The sequence below is a fragment of the Corvus kubaryi genome, unplaced genomic scaffold (assembly GCF_017639235.1).
Source record: "Corvus kubaryi isolate FWS band 111438036 unplaced genomic scaffold, C.kubaryi_AGA036_p1.0 65254, whole genome shotgun sequence".
Classification (NCBI taxonomy): domain Eukaryota; kingdom Metazoa; phylum Chordata; class Aves; order Passeriformes; family Corvidae; genus Corvus; species Corvus kubaryi.
The window spans coordinates 580-13,527 of record NW_024581873.1 but is presented as its reverse complement, the minus strand read 5'-3'; the positions used below and the strand labels follow the sequence as shown (position 1 = coordinate 13,527).

Genomic DNA, 12,948 nt, shown 5'->3' with positions numbered 1-12,948 from the left:
ATCTTCCAATAAATTAAAATTGTTTCTGTTTTAATTTTTGGTTTAGGTTCAGAAAGTCTCCTGCTCCTTTTGGGGCTGGTGGCAGGTATTGGTGAGCACCTCTTGAGCATCTTTTAATGGAGAAGGGAGCCCTGCCTGGTGGATTCCCCAGGTGGGTGGTTTTCCCTGGTCGGCTCAGAGTGAGGAACAGACAGGAATAAAACCAGCTAAAAGCAGATATTTCAAGAATTGCTCCAAAGCTACAGTTTTCATTCCAGGCAGGAATGAAAATATAGGATTTAAGCAGTTTAAAAAACTTTTCTTTCCCTGCTTCCTTCCTCCGAGCAGCCTGGCCGGGTTTGGTCAAACCAAACTTGATGCTGGCATGTGGTCAGCAGCGCTGGCAACTCCTGTTTTCCAGGCACAGCTTTGGAGCTGGAGCTTTTGGAGGGACACAATGGTGCAGGAGGGTCTGTCTGAATGAGAGAATGAAACACTTCCCAGCTTCAGGAATGCTGCTGAGTGTTGAGTGGCAGGGAAAAGGGATTCTCCAGGCCTGCAGACTCCAGCCCTGTCTAGACTTCATAATGCAGTGGTGCAAACCCGCCCTCCTTGAGCTCCTGCCACGGCCTCTCAGTGTCCTAAAAATGGAAGCAGAGAAAGTTCCCGGTGCCAAAGCCTCAGTCATGTTAATGAGCCCCCAGTTCCTGTCAGATTTGGCAACTCAGCCCTCTGAACTTGCAGCAGGTGGTAGAAAAGCTCATTTCCTAAACCCACATCCCTCTGGAAGCAAAAGGCCCCAACTGGCTTCCCATGGCCTCTCCTTCCAGGCTGGTGGAGACTCCTGGGTGTGGGGATGGATGTTCCCGTAGGGAACACTCAGACCATCACTCCACAGAGATTACTGGGGTCAGCACATTGCTCTTGAGTCAAATCACTGTCAGGTCATGTCAGAAAGGTGACACTCACTGCCCAAAGCCCATTGGATGTGGCACTGACTGCACCAAAATCAGTTTTTAGACCCCAAAATCAGTGTTTCGGATGTTTCTGTCCTCTCTGGCTCCCTGAGTCTGTTGGCAGAGCTCGACTCTGCAGAGTTGGTTTGGGTCACCAAGTTACTTTGGGTTTAGGATGAATTTCCTTCTCCACCCCCGCTTTTCCCCTTTCTGGGATCGAGTTTCTTGCAGCTCAGCACACTCTCATCCCTCTATTTCCCACTGAAGGCTGCAGCAGGGCTTGGTCACCTCTGTTTTCCTAAACCCAGCCCAAGTAAGGAGCATCTGCCAGGAGGCAGAGGTGTTCCTAAGCCTGTGGCTGGAATAACTCCTCCTTTGCCGCCTTGCTTTGCTCCCAGGCACACTCCCAGGCCAGGAGGAGTGGGAAGCACAATTCCAGCCCCTGGATGTTTTCTCCTGTGCACCCAGAACCCAGGCTGATGGGAAAGCAGAGCTGGCCAGGCTCAAACCCTCCTCATTTCCCTCTTCCTGGAGCTGTGGTCTGACCTTTCCCATGTCACATGGGGTGGAGATTTGTCCTCCCTGGTTTTACCAGCACGGGAAAAATGAAGTGGCTGAGGCAGAAAATGACCCAGCACTTCCCCGGTGCCAATTCCTCCCTCCCCTGGCTTGCAGAGACCTGCGCCTGGCACAGCACTGAACTCACCTGACCAGTTCTCCCCCTGCCAGCCCAGAGAAGCATCACTGCTCCTCTTAGCAGCAAATTAGGCTCTCACGTGTGTTTTAAAAGAGTCATAAGTTTCCTGGGGTGTGCTGTGGTTCCTGTGCTGGCAGTTTTGGGTGCCTGGGAAGACACTCCTTGGAAAGCATCATTTTCCAGAGGTGAGGTCCCAGGCAGGGCAGGGCAGGGCAGGTCAGATCCCTGTTTCTCTGCACGGAGCAGTGGAGGCAGCTCAGATCTGCTGTCATTTTGGTGCAGGTTCCTGCCCTCCATCTAAAGACAGAGCTGTGCAGAGCTCTTGGCTGTAAGTGAGCAGGCAGGGTTGGAGTCAGTGAAAAGCTGCCTGGATCCCAGTGGGAGCTTCATTCCCCATGGGAATTTGAGCTTGGGATGAACACAATTTTCAGATCTGCTGAAGCTTCTGGTTCGTGGTATTTTGCCTCTTGGACTGACACATCATATGCGGTTTATGCATCAGGGGCTGACAAGTCAGGGCCCATAAAGAAATCTTGTTTCCCATAGGAATTCCCATAGGAATGTGCTGCTCCAACCCATTTGGTATTAGGGCTGTCATCGCAGGAATGGCAGAGGAGGTGCCCAGGATGGTCACTGAGGGCCTTGCACCTCAGAGGAGCAGTCACTTCTTAATTTACATGCAGAGAAACGGCCACAGAGACCTTCTGTGCTGAACTCCATCACAAATGCTGAGAAAACCTGCAAAGTCCCGCTCCCATTCCCTGCTCCAAATCCCCCACAACAGACCCTGATATCCAGGGCTGGGAGCCAAACCCTCTCAAGTCAATGGAAAGATTCCCCTTGACTTTAATGGTCTTTGCATGAGTGCCTAATTCCTTCCTGTTCACAGCCTCTCTTGGACTTGGTTATGGAAACAACTGCAGCTGTAAAATGCTGCAGTGAACTGTAAACCCTTCAAAGCAGCCCCACGGCAGCTTTCCCTGTCCTCCCAGACACTTGGAATAGGATTTGTTTGACAAAAAGCCTGATCTGTGTTCTCCCAGCCAGCGCCATGGCTGCAGTGTGAATGAGCGTTTTAACAAAGATATTCCTGCAGACAGGGCTTGTGGTCAGCCCGCCGGGGCTGGAGCCAAGCTCTTCCCAGCAGGATGGGGAAGGCAGGGAGCCTTGGCAGTGCTGGGCGAGGCTGAGCCTCTGTGGCTCTCAGAGCTCTGCTCCTGGCTGTTGCAGCTTCCATGATGTTTTCCCTGCAAGGACCATGTCACTGACCCTGCCCAGATTCCTCAGCCCGTTGTGGAATGTGTTTTGCCCCAGGCTGTGCCATCCCAGGCCACCTTTGTGCCTCACTCCACAACATTCTGACAAAACACTTAGAAAATGCTTAACTTTAAGGACACAGATGTGTTTCACTGGGGATTAAAGGCATTTGGCTGGGGAGGGATCTTGGTGGATCTGGCTGTAGGATGCCAGCAAGAGGCACATGGAATTCTCTCCCAACACCTGGGATTATCAACTGGCACCTCAAAACATGAGACCTGCCTTCTCCAGCCTCATCATGCATGAAGCAATAGCAGCACACAGATTTTTGAGTCTTTATCAAGCCCAGAGTCACCAAATCTAAGTGTGAGAGGAACAGTGACATTCTGTCTGAGGGTTTGAGGATGTTTGCCACTGTAGGAGGTTGCTCAGCTGGCTCTTGGGGGAGACGAGGCTGATGGTGCCTGCTCTTTCTTCTTTTATGCCCTAAAAACTTTCTAGATCGTGGCTTTAGGTTGTTTTTACTTCACTGTTCAAACACCAGATGGGTTTTGCTGGGTTTTTTTTCCCAAAGGCAACTGGGTGCCTGCACCGCCCACCTGCCCATCCCTCTCATCCTGTGCAGCCTGAGTTGGAATGTGATCCCAGAATGTGATCCCAAAACGTGATCCCAGCATGGCCTCCATGGCTTGGGCACAAATCCCCACTTCTGGAGCCACGTCGTGCAGGAGGAAGCTCGGCCTCCCTCTCACAGCTGTGCATTCCCGAGATGAAAAGGGCAGCTCAGGCCCTCGATGCTCCTCAGCAGAAAATCCGGCCTGGACAATCCATGGAAAAGCCTGGCAGCTGCAGGAGCTGTCTGGCTGCTGGAAAAATCTGGAGTGAGCTCCCTCCTGACACCCTGGTTTGGGGAGCTCTGCCCTTTTGGATTTCAGAGTGTTTGCCCATCAGTCTCCCTAGAAACGAGGCTGCTTGGAGATTCCCAGCTCAGCCATGTAGGAATTGTGCTGGCCTGGCTCTTTTGGAAGGATTATTTGCTTTTTAAAGCCCTTGTCTGCAGCCCAAGCTGATGGTTCTGTTGCAGAGGAAAACAGGCAGAAGCCTGAGACGTGGATGAAGTAATGAGTTCATCTCTCTGCAGTCTAGCCAGGTACACATTGTTTTGCTCCCAGGACTTAATTACAATTCAGGCATCTTTCCTCACATTTTTATGAAGCTCAATGGCAAATAATGGTCACTCTCTCATTACATCAGCATTACCTTGTTTTCTTGGTTAAAAAGGAGAGATCCAAGGGCAGTATCCTTCCTTGCCCTGCATTTGGTTGTTCTGGGATGTGCTATCTCCAGCAAGCAGTCAGAAACATGGGGTTTATGTCAGGACCAGCACTCACATGGGCTGGGCTGGACTGGTCTGGGGAGAGAAGGAGAGACTTGTCCAGTGCAAAATACTGCATTAGCCTTGGATGGCTGATAAATCCTCACCTGGCTGATGCTCTCCCTGTTCTGCTTTGTGGGCTTTGGCACTGACACCACGGACATCACCCTGTCTGGGGTCTGGAGCCCACTGGCCTTCTCCTGCCTGGACTCCTCCCAGTGTCCCCAGGGCTCACTGGAGAAAGGAAAAGTAAAAGTCTGGGCAAATTTGATTGAATAATGAGTTTAGTTACTTTACCCAGCCACAAAACGGGGCATATTCACCCAGGGCAAAATGAAACAGGGCCCCACTGGTGCAACAGAATCTTCTGGCCCACAAAGGAAACCACCAGCTCCTTGTGGGAGGGGTGTGAAGCTGTTGATGGAAACGAGTGTGCCATGATCCTGTGGCCTTGCAGTGCTCTGTGATTTTGGTCACTCCAGACTACGATCAGCACAGCCAGACCAGCCCTCATCCCAGCCCAGCTGGCCACTGGCCCCAGTAGCTGCTGGCTGCTGTGCCTCATGGCTTCACGGGGAGTTTATACTGTCTTGGTGCTGCTTTGTAACACCCACCCAGCTTGGCTGCATCCTGCAGGGTCACTGGTTATGAAATGGCCGGGTTTGCTGGGGCATTAAAAAAACTCAACTCTTTTTAGTATGGAATTAGTGTCTCCTGGTATGAATATTGCAGTGCTGTGTTCTGCCTGAAATGATGCTGCTCCAACAGGCTGGAGCTCAGCGTTGTTTGTTTCATTTTCCTTTCTGAACCTGACCAGTCCCATAAAATCAAAACCTATCCTAAAACACTGTAATTTCTCAGATTACACTTCATGCAGGGGGAATGGACACATTTAGATGATGTTGCCAGGTTGGCTGCACTGGGAGAGAAGTTTTTGCACTATGAAGAGAAGGTTTTGTGCTGTGGGAGAAGGTTTTGCATGAGGAAAGAAGGTTTTGCACTGGGGAGAAGGTTTTGCTCTGTGGGGAGAGGGTTTTGCACTATGGGAGAAGGTTTTGCATGAGGAGAGAAGGTTTTGCACTGTGGGATAAGGTTTTGCTCTAGGAGAGAAGGTTTTACTCTATGGGGAGAAGGATTTGCATGAGGAGAGAAGGTTTTGCACTGAGGGAGAAGTTTTGCTCTGTGGGGAGAAGGTTTTGCACTTGAGAGGAAGTTTTGCGCTGTGGGAGAAGGTTTGGCACTGTGGGGAGCAGGTTTTGCATGAGGAAAGAAGGTTTTGCACTGTGGGGAGAAGGTTTTGCACTGTGGGAGGCTGTGCAAGTCCAACACGACTCCCCGGGGGGGTGGTTTGGGTCTTGTCCAAGATGAGCGGTGTGGAAGGCAGCAGGTGGCTCTGACCATCTGCAGGGAGGATGAAGAGGTGCCACCCCTCAGTCCACCCTCCAATTTCCTGCGTGCCTGGGGAAGGCACTGGAAGGTGCTGTGGGTATAAAATGGAATCAGGATGACAAATGGTTCATCCCTTGGGATTTCCTTTGCGGCTCAGAAAGTTGTGGCTGGAGTGATGGGAACAACAGCAAGAGCAGAGGGTTCAGAGGGCTGAGCTCAGTGCAGGGCTGAGTTCTCAGCTGGAACACGGGAGGGCTGCAGGGCTCGGTGATGAGCAGGAGCACACGGAGCAGGGAGGCTGTGGAGCTAAAGGAGCAGTGGGGATAGCACAGAAACCCTCCTGCAATGTGATTTATTGAGCTGTGAGGGTGTCTCTCACTTCCAGTGGCAGATTCCTCATCATACATGACATTTAAGCAGGGCGGGAGAGGTTTCACTGCAGGAAACCACTCTCTGTCTGCGAGGGGGGCACTGGGCCGAGCTGGTTTGTGGCGGCCGCGCTCGCAGCTGGGGAGGGAATTTTCTAAATCAGATTTTTATGAGGTGTCTAATTGACTCATCATCCCTGCCCCCGCCCCGTGCACAAACATTTGCTGTGCCCTGAAATGTGAGATGAACAAGGCTGGCGAGAAATGTCTGAATATAACAGGGGAGTAGAGGACTGAGGAGGGTGAGGAAGGAGCGAGTCCCTCCCTTGCCAATCTTTAAACCAAGATTGTGAAAAATCCCGTATAAAAAAAAACAACAACAGAAAGAGGTTGTGGTTTCCTAAGCCAGTTTGCATTTCTGGAAGCTGATGACGCCCTGGATAACTGTTGTTTTTTCAGACCCCTCTCAATTTTTTTAGGATGGTTTGTCTGCAGTGTGGCTATGTGTGGGTAGAGAGCTGGGGAATATGCAGAGGGAAAGAAAAAAGCTAAAAATGGGCAGGAAAAGGAGGACTGCATATGCTTTTTTTCTCCTTAGATATTAAAAAAATTTAAGAAGAGCTTGAAGTTGTTAAAGATTTGGGTTTGTAGGGGTGGAGCACAGGCAAAGGAAGTTTATCCTGAAGACCAGGTCTCATAGAGGATTTTTGTGCTTTGTTAAGCACCATCCCTCCTCGACTGCAGGAGAGCTGTGTCTCATTTTGCAAAATAACTCCAAACTTCTGATTTACGTCCCTTGGAAGCTGCAGAGAGAAGGGATGCAGCCAAGCCATGGCAGGGAGCTGGATGCTGTGGTGGGCCTGCAGGCCTTGTACTGCTGCCACCAGGAAATTGGTTTCTTTTTGCTGTCCAGTTTTTGGTGTCGCATCTCATTTTGGCATTTTTGCTTAGAAAACAGACTAATCCTGCAGAAATATTTCTCTTTTCTCTGTGGTGCTCATGCGTGTGCTGAGCTGAACCCTGCTGGTCTCCTTGGGATGTGGCTGCTTTGCAGGAGCTCCAAAGAAGGGAGAGTTCCCTCAGCTGGTCCCTGAGTGGGACAGAGGGAAAGGGGATCTGAGGGCCAAGGTCTGCTCCGTCTCTCTGTAACAGCCACAACATGTCCTGCCCCTTCTGCTGCTGCTTTCCTACTGTTGGCTCTGGATTTTCATTGCTTGCACTACAGAAGGGGCCTGTGGAGGGAAATTAGAGCAAAAAGCAGTTGTTGCACTCTTGTCTGGAGGTGATGAATGCCATTTCCCACTGTGCCGGGGGGACTGCTCCTGGGGACGTGGCTCTGTGCTGGCAGGGGTTGGCTCGGGCACCAGTGACCATTAAATTTTCACTCCAAGCCCTTCTCCACCCTGAAGCTTGGCAGACATGCCAAGAAAGCATTTTTTTATTTTGTTTTTTCCCTGTTACCAAAGCAGAGCCTGCCATTCCCAGCCAGAGTGCCCAGCTGGTCTATCCTCTGCCCATTGCCCCTTTCCAGCACAAAAAGGTTCTATTTGAGAAGTTCAACTTTGCTCTCTTCCTTTGTTTCCCTCAGCTGGAAGCTTCCCTTTAAAACATTAATATCCCTATTATTTTTTCCCCCCAGCAGGTTAATTAATACTTGATTTATCACCTTGAAAGCTAATGGGTGTTTATCCAGATCGTGAAGGCAATGAATGCATGCTATAAATACCCACATCACTGACAGCCCATCTTTATTTGTTCTCCTTCAGGAAGCGACGTCTACTCAGCTCTAAAGGAGTTAATCCCAAACTTCTCCCAGGGTTGGTTTGGGATTGGCCTGGATCCGTGTTTTCCTGCTTGAGCTTTACTTTGTAAACATGATGCCTTTTAATGAGGGAAAGCAGCAGCTTTTGTGGAGAGAGACCCAGACAGCTCAGCGGGATCGCTCCAGCCTGGGTCAGCAAAAGCCATTGGAGGTTGTGGGTGTTTTTATGGGCTGGGAGGGCTCTGGCTTTCTCTGAAATATTGTTTAGTTTGGGTTCTCGGAGAGCCTTTTTCAAATTCTCATCTGCTTCAAATAAATGGTGTTTATCATCTTTGTCTCCAGCTATTGTCATCAGTGACCTTAATTAGGCGTATATTAAAAATCATGTCGAGTTTGTCACTCATGCAGAGTTAGAAAGTCATTATTTACTTCTGCTGTTAGCTCACACGTTCCCGCTGGGTGCTGCTCTGCACCCACGGAGCACCTGGCTGCTTGTTCTGAGGCAGGATGAGAGCAGCCAAACGAGCTCATCCCTCCCCTGTGGCTCAGGATTTGGGTTTTCCCCATAAGTGAGGCCATTTTGGGGGCTGCTCCCAAGCAGCTCAGCCTCTGGGCTCCCATGATTGGGTAACATTCTCAGTTTTTGTACACTTTCCCAGCCCTCGTGGAGGTGTCAAGCCCGAAGGAGCAGCCAGACAATTTTTATGATTATTTTAAAAATCCGTGATGCTCTGGATGATGAACTTACTTTTTTTTTTTTTCTTTTTTTTTCCAGGGACACTAACTCATCAATTTTTAATTCTGGATCTTGGCAGCACTGGTTGAATTAGAAACAGAACAACTGATTTTAATGAGTGCAAGATTAATGCAGATGAACTTGGCTGGAACGATTGTCTCCCCCCAACTCCCAGCTCCCTCCTTGCTGGGCTGTCACATCCCCAGCATCACTGGAGCAGGGAATATTCTCATCACAGCTCTTCAAGGGCAGGAGAGATGCTCATTAACCAGCCTGGTTCACTCAGGATGTTTTGCTCATTAACCCCTGGCAGCTGCTCTGGACCCTCCCCAGCCCTGCAAGGTGCAAGGGAAGGAGGAAGGTGAGGATGATGCGCACTGGCAGAGCAGAAACCTCCCTCTGGATGGGAAGGAGAAGATTTTTGGCTGTTGTGTGAGGCCACCACAGCTCCAGGAAAGGTTGTGATCCACACCTGTTGCCTCTCCCTCTGTGGAGAGATGTTGTTTTATTTTCAGGTCATATAAACAGCAGTTACTGCTGTTTAAGATAAGAGAGAGCCCAGGACATCCCTCACTGGGCTGAGCTCTCCCACTGCCCCACATGAGCTCAGGGATTTGCTTTCCTACAGACCTGGAATTCCATATTTGGAGAGTGAGTGGTTTTATTACCAAGGAAAGATGGGGGAGGCTGAGCTGGCCTAATTCAATTTGATTCTGTGGGCAACTGGCAGTTTTATATCCCTCTTTTATTTTTTTATGTGTTTCAATCAGGTGGTGCTTGCAGAGATCACAGCGCTGTGGGTTTAACCTGCCTGGGCTCGGGGGTGAATTGGGCAGGAGCTGAGTGTGATGAACCGTAAACAATGAGCATTCTCCCAGGAAAGCAGCAGGGAACTGGGGAGGAAAAGGCTGGAGCAGCAGCTGGTGAGGTCACCCAGTGATTTCTGTCCAGTTTTACAGGGACCTGCCCAACCTGTGGCATTGTGACTATGGAAAAGCCACGGATGGCATCATGTCCTGCTTCAGCATCCCACCCTCAGAGTGGAAGGAGGAGCTGTGCAAGAAGCTTCAGCAGCCCCCAACCCAAGGGTTTCATGGTGCCTGCAGGACCTTCTGCATCCTGTGGGGATTAAAAGATGGGACAAAGCAGTGGGAACATGGATGCAGGTGGAGAGGATGTTACTGCGGGTCTGTTCAGCATCCACAGTTGTTCAGATCCTGAAGGTCCAGCAGTGAAATCTGTGAGGGAAAAGGGTACCTGGGGTAAAAGGCATCTTGTCTGGATCTGGGTGTCGGCCACCTGCAGCTCTGTAGGAGCAGCGGTGTCAGGATGGGGAGCATCCATCCCAGAGTGCAGTGGTTCCAGCTGTGCCTGTTGGAGGCCTGATTCCCAAATATCAGCTTCCCCTCTGTGCTCACAGCTGGGGCACCCAGAGATGCCCAGTGCTGGGGGCAGCACTCAGGATGAGTCCTGGCTCTGGTGCCTTGGGCTCCACCCCTGTGTGCCCCAAAACTGCCTGGGCAGGGGGAGCAGTGCCAGGCTGGCACAGGGCAGCTCTGGGGGTGCATGGCACGATCTCCTCCAGTGATTGAAAGATTCAGGGGTCTGGAATCACCAAACCCACAGCTTTTCCTCAGCTGTGTCCTCCTCACCAGTGTCCATTTCCCCAGCCTGGCCAGGGCCGGTGCTGTGCTGCTGACCTGGCCAACTGGAGATGTCAAGAGAAGTCTTTTTTTTTGGCTTTTTCCTATTTTCAGCTTGTTACAAACCGTTGTTGCCTTCCCATCTGCCAGCTCAGGACAGCAGCGCTGCTTCAGCTCGGTGTCACCAAGGAGAGCTTAAGTACTGTCGTTAAAAAATCCCAGTCTTGCATCATCTTCTCAGACACACAGGAAGAAACCTTTGCAATTAAATTCCCTGTGCTCCAGCAGGAGGGCAGAAGTTCCTCCTTTTTTCCCCCCTTTTTTGTGATGATGATATTCTGGGGTTTTAGAGCAGCAGGGAAAAAAAAAAAAAGCCTGTTTGATTTTCCTCATTATGTTAAGCCTGGTTTTACATTCTGATTGCCAAAGCATGATAAATGGAACACAGATTACCTAGAGATTTTTAAAGGTTTGCTTTCAATTTGATTTTTCCTGAGCCTCATTAAGCCTGCAGGTTTTATCTACACTTTGTTCTTCCAGTGGAGTAACATCACCATATATTAATAGCCCTATATTTTTTTTTCCATTAGAAATTAAAACCAGATAGAAGCTTCTTATGCTTTGCTTTCAAATCCTATTTTAAAAAATATTGATCATGTGTGTGTGCTGTTTTTCCTCTCCCTCTGACCCTGCTGGCTCTGTAAAGGACATTCCCTGGGGAAATGCTTTCAGTCATGGATCCCTGGGCATTGCTGGGTGCAGTTTTGTGGATTAAGGGGTGTATTTTAGAAGGTGTAATGCATAGATGATAAAAAAAAGTGGCTTCCAGCGGAGAGGCAAGCGAGAAAAGTAAGATTTAAAAGCAGGAACTGTAAAATCAGGGAGCACAGAGGAGCTTAGACAGGGTAAGGTAACCCTTGGTGTGCCCAGGTGCATCTTGCAGGAGTTAATGCCATTGGAGGAGCTGATCCTCCAGGATTTTAGGGGAAACAGCCCAAAATCCATGACTTTAGGAGAAATGGCTGAGGGCCACCAGGCACAGCCTGAGTGCTGCTCCCTGGGAGAGGTTTGGAGGGTGGCAGGGACCAGGCGAGACGCACGGGACACACACACACAAAAGCCACCCTGGCACACCCAGTGTGTTCCTTCTGCCGGAGCCAGGAACACTGAGCCACCTTCGGGGCTTTCCAGGGGTGCATCCTCCTCTTTCTGTGCCCATCCAGAGGCCTTGGGGCAGCTCCAAGATGTGATGGAAAGGTCTCCCTGCGCTGGTGTGGGAAGCAGCTTCCTCATGAGCATCAGGATGGGGTGGCAGTGCAGGAGCTGGCTGCATCCTGCGAGTCCTGGGGAAGGTACTGGGGATAAAACACCCAAGGCAATGCTCTGGTGATGCCCTGAACAGGAAACACAGAGTGGGGTGAGAACAGAGCATCCTTGGGGTGCCCCTGCACCAACCCCATGGAGCTGGTGCAGAGTGAAGCCCCTCATTCCCAGAGCTGTCTCCATGAGCTGAGGCGCTTCTCGGGATGTTCTGCTCCAGACATGACCCCGGGAGCTGTGCCTGACCTGGGAACAGCTCTTTTGGAGAGGTTTCCTGTCATTCTTCCAGCCCCTCTCGCTGAACTTTAATAAAAACTCAGTGCTTTCTATTTATAAACGAGAGCAGCACCAAGGAGCTGAGGCCACCACGGCCCCGGTGCTCCCAGCCCAGCCCACGCTCTCACCCTCAGCCACGGAGCATTTCATCTCCACTGCCCTTCCAGAGCCGCATCCTGCATGGGAAAGGGCATTTCCCAGGCCTCTTTCCTTTCATTTGTTTTACCCTTTGTTTACAAAGAGAAAGTTTTCTTTTTAAGAACAGGGATTGTTTTTGCAGCAGCTCCGACCCTGCCTCATAAACCAAACATTTCCCAAGCCCTCCATGGCTCAGGATGATGCTGCTGTCACTGGAATGCCAGTGTGAGTATCCAAAATGTGTTTCTTGGTGGAGCCTGGGGGTATTTGTACTCTGTGTCCCCAGACATGACACAGAGGACCAATGGGGCCTTGTGGCTGAGCCAGGGGGATGTGGCCAGAGCTGGGGCTGAGTTGGGGAGGGATTTGTGTTTATTTTAATGTGTTGGAGCCCAGGGCCAGCTCTTGCCATCCTGCAGCAGGGGAGCAACCCCTCCACTTCTGCTGGGTTGGCTCAAGCTGAGGCTCGGGGCAGGCTGAAAGTGCTTTTGCTGCTTCCAGTGTGACAGGGACTGGACATGGCTGCTGCTTCTGGTTTTACCCTAGCGTTGCCTCTGCTCTCCTTTCCGACAGCACCAGGCCCTGCACCTGCACTTCTGACAGAATCCAGAGAGAGTTTTCCCCCAGGAACATCCTCTCACTATCTCCATTCCATGCAGGATGGCAGATTTGATGAAAATGCTCTGATCTGTTCTGGCAAATCCTCTGTTCCTAAGTAGATAATAACCAGAAAATCTTCCTAAATAAATCCTTGTTTCGGCTCTGTGCCCGCACTTTGTTATTCTTTCCGTACCAATTAACTGCTCCTTCTTGCCCTGAACTGGGAGCACCCTCAGCCCCTCCAAGAGGAAAGGAGGCACAGATTTATGGAAGTCAGTGTGGGACTGGGTGGAGAGTTGTGACTGCAAAGAATGAGTGATTTAGCAGCATGGGGGCACAAGTGAGCAGAAACTCTCTCCTCAGCTGAGCGGGGATTAGGGGTTGCAGATAGCCGTAATCCCAAACGCAGCAGGAAGGGCTGGGATACCTTCCCACCATACAGAATCATAGAA

The 12,948-nt window shown here is 50.6% G+C and overlaps 1 long non-coding RNA gene across 2 annotated transcripts; it reads left to right on the top strand.

The window, feature by feature from the left end:
- Positions 1-5,355: 5,355 nt before the first annotated feature.
- LOC121673165 lies at positions 5,356-12,661 on the top strand. Of its 2 annotated transcripts, none has more exons than XR_006019151.1 (2): positions 5,356-7,974; positions 8,559-12,661. It is a non-coding gene; the product is annotated as an uncharacterized LOC121673165 (long non-coding RNA). The 2 variants fall into 2 exon arrangements; XR_006019152.1 differs by having other exon boundaries at positions 5,356-7,994.
- Positions 12,662-12,948: the final 287 nt, after the last annotated feature.